Below are 8,203 nucleotides of genomic sequence, written 5' to 3'. Positions count from 1 at the left end.
CTTTAGCATGAGCCCAGGCTAGATCTTTAGCATGAGCCCAGGCTAGAGCCCAAACTTTCTGGGAGGCGAGGAGGATGGGGTGGGGGCATGGCTGCTGGAAAGAACCATTTGGTTTGAGGGACGACAGACCTCCAAAGCGTAAACGCAAAGCAGGAGTCTGACGTAATGATGAGTGACAACAACAACGTTAGGGGACATGTATTAGATATACTCCATGTGCCGGACACGCACGTGTCTTACACAACACCATCTTGTTTAGTTCCCGTGGCACCCTCGGGCGGTGGGAACGTGCCTGAGGGTGTGTCGGCTCTCTGGGGCCCCAAGGAAGAGAATCCTGGACCCGAAGAACTTAGGACACCTTGAAGCAGGCGTAGCAAAAGTGATGCCAAGGGGCCTTTCCTCGGTGGGCCTCTCTCGCTTCTGAGGGAGGAGCAGGGAGCACCGAGCTTCTGCCAGTTGAAGTGTTTGTGTCTGGAAGCTCTGGTTTATTAAGTGTAAGCATGCTCTCCTTTCAAGGTCGCGGCGAGGATCCTTTTTTCCACCTCACGTTGCCTCTCCAGGAAACACTCTTACTCATTTCTGGCCGCTTCAGAGGAATTCTCTCTCCTTCCTGGTCTTCACGTTGTCACTCTACTGAATTCGTCTCCATTCTGTCAGGCGTATAGCACTGATGCCACACATATGCCTTTAATAACGCAGTCCCGTGAGGGCATAAGGTTAAATCTTGTCACCTCATGTAGAACATTGCCCTGGGAGCAGTGGGTTGGGGCCACCGGGAGGGCACTCAGAGGACGAGCTCCTACTTGAACGGTTTCCTTCTGATCACCAGGACAGAGCAGAATGGCTGTTACCTAAACTTCCTTCCCGCTCCCCAGTCACCCTAGACCTCCCACCCCCGTCCCCACCCCCACACCTCCCAACAGACTGGGCTCCTATCACCCATCCATCAACATTCCATTAAAAATATGGACTCTCAGCAGGGTCCAGAACACTGCTCTGCAGCTCGGCGGGTGTGTCGTCTACCTGAACCAAAGGACAGAACGCTGCCAGGTGGGGAAGCAAAGGCTTTGTGAAGCTGTCTGGCCAACGGCACCCAGACCAGTCTGTGCTTGTGTGATGGGGGCAAAGATGAGGCAGTTGCCCTGGTGTCCTCCTGACGTAGCAAGCTGCCAAGTTCCGCTAAACACACACCCAGTCGGGACCTCTGGTGTCCCTGAGAGGTGGCACGCGGGATGGCCAGTGCTGGCGGTCCACAGAGAGACATGCCTGGTTCGCACCTGGCTAGCTGGAGCCCTGAGCCTCTGTAAAAGGAGGACAACAGTACCTCCGGGAGGGGCTGACACAAGGCATATAAAACTTCAGACCTATCATAGACCCTTCGCAGTTGAATCCTTAACACCCCAAAATTGTTGGCAGTAGCAATTTTCCCAGTGGCTTGGTACTAAAGACCGTAACAGCTACAACTGACTGGACAGTCCTTATGAGCCATGTGTGTTAAATACATTATCTTGACTCCTGCCACTAGCCCTGAAAGGCTGGTATTATTACCCTCATTCTACAAGTAAGGAATCCGAGGCTCGGAGCAGTTAAGTAACTTGCCCAAAGTCACACAGCCAGTTAGTGGCCAAGAGATGGCTTACATCAACATAAGGCATCCTTCAGTGCCTGCTACCCGATGCATGCTCCCTTCACCATGTCATGCTGCCTCCTGATGCAGTCAGTGCAAGCGGAGCTCGGCTCTCATTACAGGACAGCACAGTAAACACTAAGTGATTGTGCAGCGGGCTACCACTGTGTGTGCACACGTGTACTTGTGTGCACGCACGCCTGCCTTTGGCCAAGGGAAGCACTTTTAGCTGGCATGCCAGTCTGCCAGAGGCCCATGTTCAAAGCCCACCTATAGAAAAGCTCATCCCTGATTGGGCAGGACGGACCCTCAGCCTGGATACAAACGGAGGAAATAAACAAGGGCCATTCAAAATGACCGTGATTCAAATGGGACGTTCCTGCACAGTGATAAAGCTCAATAAACCAAGCAGCCAAACCCATCAGAAAGCATCGATAGACACTCAGGTGATGATAAATGTATTTTAAGTACTTGAGAAAGGGAGGGCAGTTTCTGCCCTCCAGTTTCTGCCTGAGCAGAGATTTATCCCTGTCCCTCGTCTGAGAGCAGTGCAAACAGGCCCAAAAGTGTTAACCTGAACAGAACGAGACCGCCCCCCGTGGAGCCATGGGTGTCCACACGTGAGCGGAATGGAAGTGTGCCTGTGTGGATAAGCAGGTTTTAAACCCATCAGCTCTGAAGGGTGAAAAGCGCTGTTCTGTTCTTCGTCCCTCCATAACCCCTCCATACCCCCTTAGTTTCTTAGCAATGGGGACTCCTTTTGAACTTTTCCTTCTTGGCAAAGCCACACTTGTTAAGAAGCCAGCATCCTAAAAACCAAGGTGGCCTTGGATGCCATTCTCCGTTGCAGCAGACCAAAGTTTCCTTGCTGAATCAGACCTCAAAATATATCACCTATGAGTCACACACCAGCAAATGAGCCACTATTAGGAAGAGAGATAATGGGGTGATATTTATCAGTGGCTGAATCTTAGCAAATGACAGGCATTGCCTAATCACTGATCATACTCATATCCATTACCTTCCAGATCACTGCTTGGTAGTTCCTGGGATGGTTTCTAACTGTCAATATTTACAGAACCAGGCACTTAACAACACAGGCCAAGCAGGCTAGATGTCTCCAAGGATGAGTCATGCCAAATGAAGCCTTTTATCCAAGGGTCACCGCTCCATCCTCATTGGCTGGAGCACACTGGAAGTCATCAGGTTATTGAAAAGCACATGCATGGTTGCAGGCTCTGGTCGGTTCTCTGGAGGAACCAACATTTATGAAATCGAAGGCTGGGAGGAGAGGGCATGGCTTTGAAAGCATATAGAGCTGTTTTGTTGGGGTTTTTTTTTATCGGCTAGATAGTAAATATAGGTCTAGGGCTAGGGGGAAGTGGCGGAGAGAGAGCACCGAGAGCCCACCTCAGTCTCTACTTGCAGCAGGCACATAATAACCCCCCTGGAGTCACATCATGGCCTTGACTGGACAAGGCACCTGTGTCACACCAAACACACCAAGGAGGAGGGGGGTACCTGCTGGACTTAGAGCCAGGCCAACCGCTGGCTCGGTCCTTTGAATAAGCAAAGTAGACTTAGTCCAAGGTAGAAACTCTTGGTTCCATTCAAGCATTGGAAGACGATTTCTGGGGGTTTTGAAGGCTTATGTGTTCAGGAGTCACTCACTTAAAATGCAGATAACCTCCAGAAATGGACACACCTCAGGTCTTATCGAGTAGGGAAGAGGGAAGGAATGAAGGGCCAACCAAGGAAGGCTTTGCAAGAGGAAGTGGGGCAGGGAGTGGCCCAGCACATGGTCGCTTTGTAACACTCTTGCTGGGCTAGCCCTCAGACCATCCCTGGAACACATTCACTTGTTTGTATGTAGAAAAGATAGGAAATTTGTTTTAACACCAACATCAAATGAAAATATGCCACTATCAGTATGAGTGACCGTGGTGTGCAAGCTTCACTCCTCAGCATGCACACAGAAGCTGATTGCAACCACACTGGCAGTGAGATCTTTACCAAAGTCCTTTGGGGACCCAGTACTATGCAACATGGGACTGGTTGGCCAATGCAAGCTCTTGGAATCCCAGTTCCCCTTAAAATCAACGAGCTAAGCGAGGATTGCAAAAGGGCCCCCATCAGGGGACAGGATTATTACTGAGTGGCACAGTGAACCATATCTCTGACTGAAACTTGGTAGACACCATAGAAATACAAAAAAATATTGAGACTTGCATACTGTGCAAATCTTCAAATGGACCTGGCTTCTTTCTTAAGAAGACCTGAAGCCCCACAAATCTGAAGGCTCAGAGGTGTCCCCAGAGATCCCAAGACTACTCCATGATGAAATAACCTCGTGATTCCTGCAAAGCGATCACAGCCCACGGCCACTGTCCAGGGCCATAATTCAGAGGACAATCGCCCAGTAACAGTTGTATGGAAACACAACATTGGCATCACCTTTAGTCACAAAGAGTAACAAGGACTATAAGCCATGGTCCAGAGAGAGAGTTCATTGTGGCCCTTTCCAGCTACCAAGCACCATAAAGCCAGCGCTGGGGAACACCCTGGTGAACGTGCTGCCTGCCGTACAATCACGTGTGTCCCCAGACGCTGTGGACTGTCTTCCTGAGCTTTCCAGTCTTCCTTAGCACACATATGGCTGCTCTCTCAGGCCATGTGTGTATTCTGGCCACGTGCATATACACACATGTGCTGAATAAGAAATAGTGGGGGAAGAGGAGCGGCCAGAAAAAAAAAAAATTTAAAAACAGTGTTTCTGACTCTATATGAAAGGGTTTTCGTTCCATTCCAGAGGTGGCATCTCATAGGGTGGCATCTCATGGGGAGCCCTCTGTTTCATTTCGTCCTGTTTCCCCTTCTAGGGGGGCAGAGGGAAGGAGAGGCTGAGAAGAGAGGAGTTTGGGGGGAGAAAACGTGAATAGAGATGGGCCCCTCACTGTGCCTCTTTCCCATGCTTCTTGACTTTGTCTCTGGACCTCCTATGCACCTTGCACTTGGCTATGTGCTCAGCAAACCTGTTGGAAGGCCATATTAGTCCACTAGGGTGGCCATAACAAAGCATCACAGACTGGTGAGTGGGGGGACTTCAACAACAGAAATGCATTTCCCCCCAGCTCTAGAGGCCGGAAGTCCCAAGATCAAGGTGGCGGCAGGGTTGGCTCCTTCTTGGGTGAAGGATCTGTCCCAGGCTGCTCTCCTTGGCTTGTCAATGGTGGTCTTCACCCTGTGTCTTCCCATCATCTGTCCCCTGTATATGCCTGTGTTTTCAACTCCTCTTCTTAGAAGGACTGGGGTCGAGCCGCATTCTAACTTAAAATGACCTCATGTGACCTTAATTACCTCTTCAAAGACCCTATCCCCAAACACAGTGACATTCTGAGGTCCTGGGGGTTAGGACTTCAACAATATGGACTTCAACACAGAACTTGCACCATAACAAAGGCGAAGCAGGAAGAGAAGTGAACGGACATGTGTGGAGTCCCCACTGCGAGCTTGGCACCATGCCAGGCAGTAGACATGAAAGATAAGGAGGACCTGGCGTCATAGTGGCTAAATGACTGGACGACAGCCCCAGTGAATGGGTAAGTGGATGGATCAATGAGGAATGAATGGAGCGAGCAAACATCAAAACTGCTGAGTACCGAAGCAGAGCTGAGTCCAGAGCTAGCAGCCCACCCCCACCTCCATCTCCAGTGGGGTCTCAGAAATAACGAGGGAAGTAAAGTGGCCAAGGGCCCCCCCCCACCCGCCCCCGCTCCCCGCCCAGACGAGCCGGCAGCCCTCGTCCATTTGGCAGAACAGAGAGCAGAGCCATTATGCAGAGAGGCTCAGCGCTCCCAGATGAAAACCAGACTTTTCCTTCATGCTCACCCTGCCGCGCCCTGGGAGACCTGGAGAGACACCCCCGCTGGGGGTCACAGCGGCCCGAGGCCACAAACCAGATGGAAAGACCCCACGAGCAACTTCAAAGATTCACTGTGCCAGGAGGACTGGCACAGCCAGCTGCCGTGTGGTGACAGGATGATGCTCTGTCCCTGGGATATTGTCACACCCATTAAATGAGAGTGAGAGTCCCCACATCCTCAACTCCATCCCCTGAAGACGCTCTGTGCCCGAAACTGTGACCAGAAGCCAGGAAGCCAAATTAGAGGAACAGAAAGGCGAGATGCCTGTCAGCTTTATAATCAGCGATCCTTCCACTTACTACAAATACTTGGCCTACGTCACTCAATTATTCTTGTCTGTGCTGTGAGCATTTACTTAATCAGTCTTCAAAGAGATTTCCAAACGGGTATTTTTGTGACCAAATAGGGGTCAGAGCCCCTCTCACATCAATGGGAGCCAGCAGGGGGCAGGCCAGCTGCCGGTCATCTGATCTCCCGGGCTGGGCACAAACTTTGAACCGGTTCCTGTCCAGTGTCTCTTTCAGACTCCCCATGACCCTGGTCATCGGTCAGTTCCTGAATTGCAACAACACGCCCGACAAATGCACGCACCAACAGACCTCCCTTGCTTGGATGACTCCCTTTCATTGTCTTCCAGCACATTCTCCCTCAAGCCCAAACAGAATCACATCAGAACGGCCTATCCTTGAATCTTTCCTTTATTACCGAATATGTGGCTCAAAAGCATCAAGTTGGTATTTCCTCTGCCCCGGTAGGGATTTTTATGGGGTTTTTATATGGTTTCATTTTTGCCATGCTTCTGAGAATGGTTCCTTTGTTCTGCCTTCACTCATTGCTTAGATCCTCCAAGGCGATCTCCTCAGAAAGTCATACCACTATTGCCCCAGACATGTATCCCCCCCCAAAAAACGCAGCTGAGAAAACCCCCATCTTTTATGGATCTTCAAGCAATAAAACAGTGGGCTCTGAGGACAAAGGAGGCACCTCCCCTGGGCCGTGTCCCTCACTGGGAGGGAGAGGCGGAGGGGAGGCGGCGAGGGCCTGAGTCCTCAGCCTGGGCATCAGAAAGAGCCTTCAGCACCCAGGAGTAGTGGGTCCATCGTTTGTCTGCCTGGGACAGGAGCCCCTTCTTCTGGAAAATACTCCCTCCTCTGCAGTCATCATAGGGTCCACATGTGAGCAGCCACCTGCTTGGAGCTCCTTCCCTGGCCACAGTGATTGAGCCGGTGATGGCCACCTGACTCCAAGGAAGGCCATCAGGACTTTGGAACTCTCAGTCCCTCTCTGGTGGTGACGCTGTGAGGTGTGATAAGCAAACCTGCCATCGTGCACATTCCCTTCCATGAGGAGGAAGCTTATCAAAGAGATTAAAATCAATATTTGCTGGAAGATGATGTGAGAGAAAAAGGAGTGCCTGGCAAGGTCAGGTCCCAGCTGCGGGTGTCCTCAGAGCCCCTCCCCTGCCTTCTCCAGTCGTCACACAGAGCTCCTTTTTAGAAGCCCCGACGGGTTTGAGTCGCGCCTCTCTTGCGTGTGACTAACAATAGAGTCCTCATTACATACCCTGGCGACTGGCTGCTGACCATCCTGCCTGAGACCAGCTGACCTATGCTCTGGCCGTGGAAACGGGAGGGGATGGAGGGGAGAGAGGTGGACCGAACTGACCTGGAAAGAGAGACTGTCATCCAAGGTGACTCAGAGCACTGGGATACAGAACCCCTGCGGCGGTTCTGAGAGAATTTTTAAGTCTCTACCCAGCCAATGCCTTTATGATTATGGACTCTCGGGCAGAGGCAATTATCTGGATAATTGAAGTGTTTCTTAGAACAGGTTTCAGGTGTCGTTAGGCAGCACCCTAATGACAGATCCTTGGAAAGCTCAGTGCTCCGGAATCAAAGGCCAATCGCGACTCTTCTCGTGGGGCTGCACATCTGGCCCTCTCCCATCTACAGCTGGCTACAGGGACAAACAGACTCCAGGAGAGCCGGCAGCTCCAAGCAGTCAACTGCCTCCTCCATCAGTCTAACACCTGCCAGGGCTGAGCCCCTCAGACCCCTCCGACCCTGGCTGCTCCCCCAAACACAACTCCCAAATACAAGGCAGTCCCCAAAGTGGGCCGAGACCCAGGAGGTGGCCTCAGCTCGGCACTTCGCTGGTCTTCGTCGGCTGGAACCACAGGAGGGCCTCAAGTCAGAAGTCCCAGTCCAGCTGGGAGGGAGGCCATCCAATCCAGCTTAATCCCCTTACTCATCCCATAGGGTCAAAGCAGGGCCAGCAACCACCAGGGGCAGAGCCTCCGTTTTTACTTCAATTTCAAAGAATCCAGCTAAAGCCACACGGGGCCCCCTGGCACCACCCTAAGAAACGGATCCAATCCTGAGTCAGAGAGGAAGCTGACACTCTCTGAATCAGCCGTCCGCTTCCTCCTACCCATGGCGGCTCGGCCAAGACCAGCACCACTTCCAAGGGGCAGCTGAGCGACCGCCACTGGGAAAAGCTGATGCCCCGAAGAAGAGCAAGCAGGGCCACACTCACGCGGCCTGAGCCGCCACAACCGACTTTACTGTGACTCCCGCGCCTCCCCCCGTGCATTTTCCAAAGTAAAGCTTCGCATCTTGTGACCGCCCCATTCTGTCCTGCGCTGCCCTTGGCT

This window comes from Callorhinus ursinus, unplaced genomic scaffold, assembly GCF_003265705.2.
Source record: "Callorhinus ursinus isolate GAN/ISIS: 27379988/994484 unplaced genomic scaffold, GSC_fseal_2.0 scaffold32, whole genome shotgun sequence".
In the NCBI taxonomy this organism is placed as follows: Eukaryota; Metazoa; Chordata; class Mammalia; order Carnivora; family Otariidae; genus Callorhinus; species Callorhinus ursinus.
Note: the sequence above shows the minus strand (reverse complement) of the source record.